Source organism: Pseudochaenichthys georgianus, chromosome 12, assembly GCF_902827115.2.
Source record: "Pseudochaenichthys georgianus chromosome 12, fPseGeo1.2, whole genome shotgun sequence".
NCBI lineage: Eukaryota > Metazoa > Chordata > Actinopteri > Perciformes > Channichthyidae > Pseudochaenichthys > Pseudochaenichthys georgianus.
Window position 1 is genome coordinate 25,354,927 of NC_047514.1, and position 9,573 is coordinate 25,364,499.

A 9,573-nucleotide genomic window follows, 5' to 3' on the forward strand; every position below is an offset into this window, starting at 1 on the left:
CATTCATTTGGCCTCCAGTGAGACTGTAAGGAATCTTGGTGTTATATTTGATCAGGATTTATCCTTTAACGCCCACATAAAATCAATTTCAAGGACCGCCTACTTCCATCTACGTAACATTGCAAAAATCAGGCATATCTTGCCTCAAAACGATGCAGAGAAACTAGTCCATGCATTTGTTACTTCTAGGCTGGATTATTGTAACTCTTTATTATCAGGGTGTACCAAGAAGTCAGTCAGTTTGAGCTGATTCAAAATGCTGCCACTTACTTCTTCCTTCTCTCTGTCTATACCTGTGTACTCTCATGTTCCGATTAACCCAGCTTCCCCAAATGTCTTTCTTTTTGGTGTCTATATACGCCGGGATCCGGAGTCATGGATGATCCTGCGGTCCTGTGTCCTGGATCGCGAGCCCTGGATCTTGAGTCGTGGCTGTGGTCCTGGATCTTCGGTCTTGGATGGATATCCTCGTGGATTCATCTTCCTATTATACACACATGCATTTCCAAACATTTGGACTACCTATGTTGCAAATGTATTATCTTTTCAATTTACACACGGCATCTATTGCACGTCTGTCCGTCCTGGGAGAGGGATCCCTCCTCTGTTGCTCTCCCTGAGGTTTCTCCCATGTTCCCTTTAAACTGGGGGTTTTCTCCGGAAGTTTTTCCTTGTACGATGTGAGGGTCTAAGGACAGAGGGTATCGTATTGTCATACTGATATTCTGTACACACTGTGAAGTCCACTGAGACAAATGTAACATTTGTGATATTGGGCTATATAAATAAACATTTATTGACATTGTGTCTGGCCTTCATCCCTGTTACGTTCCAAATTGGCTAGGGGGAACAAAAGGGAAACGACACGACCAGATTGGTATAATTATAAGTGATTTATTGTCAATTGCAGGGGTAAACAAAAGGGCAGGCAGGCCGCCAGAAACCAAACAAAAAGGCCAAAAGGGCACAGGTTGACAGATAACCAAACTAAGGGAGGACTCAAAAGGAGTCTAAAGGCATACAGGGAAAATACATAATATACTAAAATAGGGAACAAAACAAAACCTCACTTCAAGAGTGGTACAACTAACAAAGGGAGTCTACACAAAACACACAGCTAAACTAAAAGCAACAGTCACAAAACCCTAAGTTACTCTAAACACTATATAAACTACTCTAACCTCTAGCTGAGCTACTCTAGGCACTACTAACACCCCATATTACACTACCTGACACAGAACACACAAGTTAACCACAGACCGAGAGTAAGTAGTGAGAGGCGTCTGTCCCACAATACAGAGCCTCCAGAGTGATGATTGTCCGCAGCCTTTGTACTCCTCCCCAGCAGGTGTGCGCCAGCTGTGCGCTGCGATTGGACGACGTCAATCCAATCCCCATCTTCAGAGGCGGACCAGGAGATGGGCAGCCAATGATGTTGGCGCAACCACACAGCTCATTTACATGAACACACACACAGCTGGAAACACTCAGGCAGATTAATGAGCAGACAAACAGCATCCGTAACACCCCCGCCTTAAAACACAAACCCACAATTTTGTGAACCTAACACACTCTTAATAACACACACTAACATCTCAACTCAACCTGGACAAGCATCGGCCAAAACATTCTCTGAACCCTTTAATGGTGGGTGTCTACTGTGGTAATCCCGCACAATCAGAGCCCAGTGCAGGAGACGCTGATCGTGCTTGGACACGCTGGATCAGAATATAAAGGGGTCATAACAGGCCAACATCACAATTGGCCAAAGACTGGGTCCAACATGAAACTTAACATGCTGTAGAGCCAACACTAGGATCCGATGAACGAGCTGACGCTCTCGGGTTACCGGGAGAGTCGGGAGGCTTGTCTGAGCCGGCGTGTTGCGCTGGTTTCACGACATCTTCTCGAGGAGGAGGGGGAGCCACAATTTCTGGCTTCTCCTCAGACACAGCGTTATCTGAAGACACAGGCACGATCACAGACTCAGATAATGAGACATCAGAAACACTTTTACTCTCCGGTGCACGGGTATGGGTGATCAGACCAATACCGTTTGGCGAGGACATATTCTGCCGCTGCTCTTTACGCTTCAGAGCTGCGCAGTTGGCGATGACATGTCCAGATTGGTGACAGTAATAACACTCTCTCTCCTCTCTTTTTACGTTACCCACATGCCACGGCTCAGTAGAGGGTGCGGCTGTTACACAGCGCGATCTCTCAGTAGAGACCGGGGAAAACACAGATTTATGCATCAGCACATACTCATCGGCTAACACAGCCGCAGCAGAGAGGGAATTTACTTTTTGCTCATTCATGTACATAACAATGTGCTCAGGCAAACATTTCTTAAACTCCTCCAACATAATCAATTCCTTCAAGGAAGTATAATCTGTAGCTTTACATGAGGCAATCCACTTAGCAAAACACATTCCTTTTACTCTGGCAAACTCCACATGAGTTTGGTGAGGACCCATAAGGTGTCTAAACTCTTGCCGGTAAGCTTCAGGAACGAGTTTGTATACTCAGAGAATGGCAACCTTCACTGAGTCATACTGCAGGCTGTCCTCTAACGTGAGAGCCGCAACTGCTTCCTGAGCTTTTCCATGTAGTTTACACGTTACCATCAGAGCCCAAACTTCAGCTGGCCACCGCAACGCTGTAGCAATGCGCTCGAAGGCACCAAAATAGGCATCCACCTCAGTCTCCCTAAAGGTTGGCACTAATGATAGATGTTTACTCACGTCAAAGGCGGGTGGATGAGGGCCTACAGCCGGGACAAAAGCGCCGGATGCGTGCAGTTGCGAGTCCAACTCCAGCTGACGCAACCTGACTGCTTTGTCGGCCTCAATCTCCAGCTTCCTTATTTCCAGCTTCCTTATTTCCAGCTGAAAGTGCATTTGTCTGCTCTGCTCTTTGTCTGTTGCCTCCAGCTGAAGACGAGCAAGACGGACCTTTAGTTTAGCCCCCTCTCGGGACCCCACTGAGCCACCAGGGGATAGTGCTTCATGGCGAGGCAACGCGAGCGGTGGTGTAAACCGCCCGTTGTCCTCACTGTCCCCACCCTCTCCCTGAGCAGCTGAAGGTTCCACCTCAAGCATTTGCGTCTCCCAATCTTCCGGTACCGCATCAGACATTGCAGGCAACACCAGAGAACCCCTTTCCACCAACTCATCCACCACCAAAGCCTGTAATTCCTTTTTTCCCCCATTTGCCTATTCACCGCGAGACTGAAATGTTGCGCTATCTCATATAAGTCGTCTCTACGACACTGAACTAACTGCTCATGAGAAAGACAGACCAAAAACGACTCCAAATCAAAAGTTGCCATACTCAGCTAAACTGCACACAACCTTACCAAATTGTTTTTAGCAATACAAATACCACTTATAACCCCAGGAATTAATTAATTTATCCCGGACGAGCCCCCACGTGTTACGTTCCAAATTGGCTAGGGGGAACAAAAGGGAAACGACACGACCAGATTGGTATAATTATAAGTGATTTATTGTCAATTGCAGGGGTAAACAAAAGGGCAGGCAGGCCGCCTGAAACCAAACAAAAAGGCCAAAAGGGCACCGGTTGACAGATAACCAAACTAAGGGAGGACTCAAAAGGAGTCTAAAGGCATACAGGGAAAATACATACTAATATACTAAAATAGGGAACAAAACAAAACCTCACTTCAAGAGTGGTACAACTAACAAAGGGAGTCTACACAAAACACACAGCTAAACTAAAAGCAACAGTCACAAAACCCTAAGTTACTCTAAACACTATATAAACTACTCTAACCTCTAGCTGAGCTACTCTAGGCACTACTAACACCCCATATTACACTACCTGACACAGACCACACAAGTTAACCACAGACCGAGAGTAAGTAGTGAGAGGCGTCTGTCCCACAATACAGAGCCTCCAGAGTGATGATTGTCCGCAGCCTTTGTACTCCTCCCCAGCAGGTGTGCGCCGGCTGTGCGCTGCGATTGGACGACGTCAATCCAATCCCCATCTTCAGAGGCGGACCAGGAGATGGGCAGCCAATGATGTTGGCGCAACCACACAGCTCATTTACATGAACACACACACAGCTGGAAACACTCAGGCAGATTAATGAGCAGACAAACAGCATCCGTAACAGTCCCCTAAAAGAGGAGATGGAACAAGATCAGAGGGAACAAGTCATTATTCTACACTTTTACACATACAAGAACATGTATTCTAGGTGCGCAACACATTCAGCAGCTCGAGGCTAACCAAGACCCCAGATCACACCAACTATCATCCCTGACCACCTCCCTATGACTTGATGTGGCACAGATTGAAATAATAGTGCTTTAAAAAATACTTGGCTAAAGAAACAAGAAGTATGTTTATGTTATTGTTGTGAGATAGAGTTGAGATACAAATGTGCATGAATAAATGCAGTGAGTATGAACGAGCAACCTATGTTTCACATGCTTTCTGTGACTCTGATCTTCTCACGAAAGCTCAGATCTGTAAATGTATAAAACTGCTTTCAATTGCCATGCAGCCTGATCGGAATTCATGCTATGACATTTTCCAAATACACTTTCAGATATTCCATTAGGGTGGAGATGTTGTTGCTGAATGATAAATGGTGCAACATGAGACCATTGACACTGTATCGAACATCTGAATACAATAGTGCAGATGATGTCAAATCATGTGTAACGATGCTATGCAAAATTGTAAAATGGCAACATTGGCCTCATTTTGGTAAGTTTTAAAGAGGGAGTGTCTCCCCCACACACCTTGTCTGAAACACCTCGACTGGAGTCCTTTGTTTACTTTCCTAATAGTGACATCACTATGTAACACGTGCCATTCTATTAGCTAGCGCTCCAACACACTGTAGGCTAAGGGGTGGGACATCTCTAAGTAGTTGACCAATCACAACAGAGCCGGCCAGCTAACCAATCAGAGCAGACTGGGCTCTGGTTTCAGACAGAGGGTGAAAAGAGGTGCTGCAGCACAGGCAGTATGAGAAGAATAAAGAGCTTGTTGAACATTAAAGCCTGGAGACATGTCACGGTAAAGGCAACAAAATGCTAATATTAACCTAAAAATGAGCAAAATATGTCCTCTTTAAATGCTTCTATACTATAACGCCAGACAACAAACAAACCATGGTGCTTTCAAAAGAAGTCCAGATGCTTCTCTCTGTTGGATCAACCTGCAACATTGGTCTGGCTCCAGCTCTTTGCTGTGATTGGCCCCGCAGTGACTATAACAGCGGCTCTGCAGCTGCTTAATGAGAGCAGCCCCCTAAAAGTCTCAACTCCGACACTAAGCCTGTGGCTCTCCCCTCATTACTTTCCCTCTGTTGCTTCAGGCTCCTTTGGAATCCATGCATGTGACAACCTGTGTGTTTTTGGTCAAATTCACCATTTCCTCGATTTATCGGAGGACAAACATCTGAATGTGCTGCAGCCTGGACTCTTTTGTCGGCGGACGGGGCAGCAGGTGATTTAGTGAGCCTCCACAGCGCTGGGGGATTTGATTGGAGGGACCGAGGCCTACTGGTGACACTTCATATATCAACCACATCACGCTGACAGAACAACACCAAGGCTCCTCTCCAGACAAAGCTTAAAGGATGATCAACATTTTATTACCCTGTGCAATGCTTTTCAGAGTAAGAACCAGGGCTTCAAAGTCACTGTATTATCATTAGTTACAATTTCATTCAGATAATGCTTTATTCTTGTGCATGTGATATATTTCTTATCTGACATTTTGATATCAAGAAAAGGCATTTTTACGGCACTGCAAATCTTTAATGAGATATTCATAATGTGAGATATGAGCTGCCCATTTTCAATGAATCAGAATAGGTTTCTGTGGGAGAGATTCACATTATTACACACGTTCACTCAGAAGCTGTTCTGTCGGTTACAGAAGAGCTCCCCGCTCATATCCAAGGTGTTATGTCTCAGAGTTAGCACATCCAAAGATTGAAAGAGGAACATGTGATTTTTTTCCGTAACCACACAGGAATACATTACTGCGTCATTGCACATGAATGAAACACATTCAATGCACCGGCTTTAAAAGTAAAAGCTTATCGAGAGAGAGAAGATTTTAGGAGGCAAGATGACAAAGGGAGGATAGTGAGTGAGCGGGATGATAATGAATAATGTTCTTTTCATACAGAGGAAATGAGTTGCACGGGACAAATGACTGCTGAAGTAATACTTCTACAATAAGCATTTGAATGAAATACATGGAAATGGAAACCTGCATGCTTTTGGACCCTGGACAGGTCTTTGGTATTGGAATCAAAAACTAAATCTGAAAGGAAAATCAAAACTATGTCTTAGAAAACGTGTCATGTTAGGCGTTTGCCTCACTGCCTGCGTAGGAAAGAACTTCTATAAATATTTATTTTTAACACAACAATTCCTATTTCTGTTTGAAACTTAAAGTCTTCTTTGAAATGAAACCATTGATTTGAATACACAAGGCTTTTATTTCTCAAATATTTGCTGGACAGTGTTTTGGAAAATGCAGTGCAGGACTTGCATTGCTCCATAAATGAAAGAAGTACCGGCGTTTAACGTGGATTATTATTATTTATAAATGACAAATTCCATAACGGATGAGTTGAGGTCAAGCGTTCGTGAGAATGGACAGAAAATCAGATGACGTAAATATCCGGCGCAAATGGCATGGAAACAGAATAGAATGTGACCGACCTGTGGGTTGGCCTTCCAGGTGAATTAGTTTCACTGGAGCTGATGGCGGGTTCAGGAATCTCTCCTTCGTATGGAGGTCACTCTCTCATTGACATCCGTCCCTCAATGTCACTGCAAAAAGAATGACGTGAAGATACAAAAATCGAATTATTATTATTACAAACAAATCTCAATGAGAGTAATTGTATTAATGCAAAGGCACTGTTCTGGCTCCAATCAAGCGACACCTACATCTTGTTAAGTGACCGTTCCTTAATCAACCCCCTAGAACAGGGGTGTCAAACTCAAAGCCTGGGGGCCAAATCCGGCCCGCGACTTCATTTCATGTGGCCCGCAAGAGCTCTGAAAGAATGTAATATGTTTATTATACGGGTACATGCCGGATTACAGATGCACGATGTCCATAAACTACATGTCCCATAATGCATCTTAAATTTGACCTTTTTTTTTTAATGTCACTTTTTTTTCAGAATTTGACTTTTCTTTTAAAATAATTTTGTGACATTCTCACTGAAGAGACTTGCACTTATTTGCCCTAGACTTCTGCTTTCAGACGTAGTTATTTATGAAGTTTTTACCCTATCCGATAATAATTCAATGCAGAGGCAATAAAGTAATTACATTATTTTATATATATTAAATATTTATATATGTATGTTTATATAGTCTTAAAGTTACCACCGGCCCTTTGAGTGCAACCATAATGCTGATGTGGCCCGCGATGAAATTGAGTTTGACACCCCTGCCCTAGAAGAAGCAATAGTCCACTCTTGGCTTTCTTGTGTTTTTAACTTGAACACACTGATTGCCCTCCTGTTCTGAGTCAAAAGAAGTCAAATCAACCATTTTCATGCTTTTGTACCACGCTTTTGTGTGAAAAGTGACATACTGGGACCCTACTCTAATTTTATTGGCTCACACATGCCCATACATGAGTTTCACACTTGGACCCTCTTTGCTTCCTGAGAGGGCATAAGAAATACTTGACTGTATGTTTGTGTATTCGTATCACACTGTCCACGCTCCCACTGTTAAAGCCCTGAGAGAGAGCAACATACATGGATGAATGGATTACATGAGCTGAATCAAAGTAGAGAAACAGAAATAGAGAGAATCGACGAGGTGAGAAAGGAGGAATGGTGCGGAAAGAAAGGAATGGTGCATGGTGACGGAGAGAGAAGAGATGGGTATCTGAGGCGAGAAGGAGAGAAAGTGAACCCATGTAATCCCTCAGCTGGGGCGTTGCTGAGTTGAATTGTCCTTTGGTGTAGCGGTGGCATCCAAGAAGGATCGTGCCATAAAGATGATACAGACTTCGGCCATGGCCAGGGGAGAATACATTACACATATCCCTGCCTTTATTACGCCTCAGACTGCACACCGCACCTCGGTGTCCCCTTCTCATCTACTTCCTCTTTATTGCCTTCATTTCTCACACGGAGAGTTCATTAGAAATTGACCGTGTGACAAGTGTGCAGAGCTTGAACCACAACACGTAATGGATGCAGGAGATAATGAACACTGCTCACAGTCACGAGCGTCTGTGCAGACTGTGTGGACTCTCCTATGGAGCACTGATTGGGTGAGTCTATCTGACTTTTTTATTAACATACATCAACATACACCCCTTCCTGTAATGGAAATGTGGACAGATACGTTTTTCTCCCACACACAGACACCTTATCACAAGGCTGCTAGGCAACGCTGTGTGTTTACCTGTCACACCTGACTCACCTCATCATGTGTAGAAACACCGATCTTTGATAGCAAGCTGTGTTTACTTTACACGTCCAGGATGAATGGAGCGATAGTTGTGCAGGGAAACTTTGCCCTCCTCCTCCTCCTCCTCCTCCTCCTCCTCCTCCTCCTCCTCCTCCTCCTCCTCCTCCTCCTCCTCCTCCTCCTCCTCCTCCTCCTCCTGCAGTGATTGGCACGGAGCGTCCACACAGCAGCTTGCGTTGACGCTTGGAGGTGGGCGTATCTGTATGGGATTAGATTTGAACAAAGGCTCAAAAAAACAAACTCCACTGAGGGATTAGATCAAGTAGGAAGTATGGTTATTTTTTCATAGACTTGTATACAATCTGATTCTATGGGATTAGTTTTGTATCATAAGGATAAAGCAACACTTTCTCAGAATAAAGCAAAACTATGAGTTTAAAAGACAAAAAAACGGAGTCAAGCAAAATAAAATAAATTTCAAAAATAAAACTATAAATTGCAAACAAATCATTTGTGTAATCATATAACTCTTTTTTCTTTTTTTTAACCTAGATTTTTGTTTGCAGTTCTTGTTTCTTCTTTCTCAATGATCAGACTTTTGCTCTCGCTGAAGCTCTTCTCTTTTGCGCTCCCTCATTTTTTGTTTGACATTTTTGACACAAACATCCCAGGTGGGCGGGACTTTCAGGGGTGTGTCCCCATTGGCTACTCAGCTTTTGAGTGACAGCCCACTACACCACAGATCATACAGTCCAACTCATGCAGCAGACTCCGGAGTCCACTCGGCCACATTAGCGTCGGTGTCTCCTGGGGAGTTTCATGAACATATCGGACTTATTTTATGGATTGCTGTGCATTATACTTGTGATGTGTAGTTCATACTTTATTCCAACTTTAAATATTATAATACCTGAACACACTGCTGCTGTTAAATAATTTCCCAATTTGGGATTGATAAAGTGTCTGTTATGGAAGCAAACAAGAGACAGAAGTATTCGAATTTTATTAGACACCGAATTTATAGCATTGAAAATAATTACTTTGAAAATCATGTATCTGAATGTTTTTGCTCCGAATTTACCTATGTGAAATAAAAATGTAAAAATTCAAGTAAAAAAAATCAGAATGTTCA

General features: G+C 43.5%; 1 long non-coding RNA gene across 1 annotated transcript; it reads right to left on the minus strand.

Annotated features, from left to right (window-relative positions):
• Positions 1-905: 905 nt before the first annotated feature.
• Positions 906-8,543, minus strand: LOC117455886 (uncharacterized). Its single transcript, XR_004553199.2, has 3 exons — positions 8,454-8,543; positions 6,720-6,830; positions 906-4,145 (listed from the first exon to the last, which is right to left on the minus strand). It is a non-coding gene; the product is annotated as an uncharacterized lncRNA (long non-coding RNA).
• Between the last annotated feature and the right edge of the window lie 1,030 nt (positions 8,544-9,573).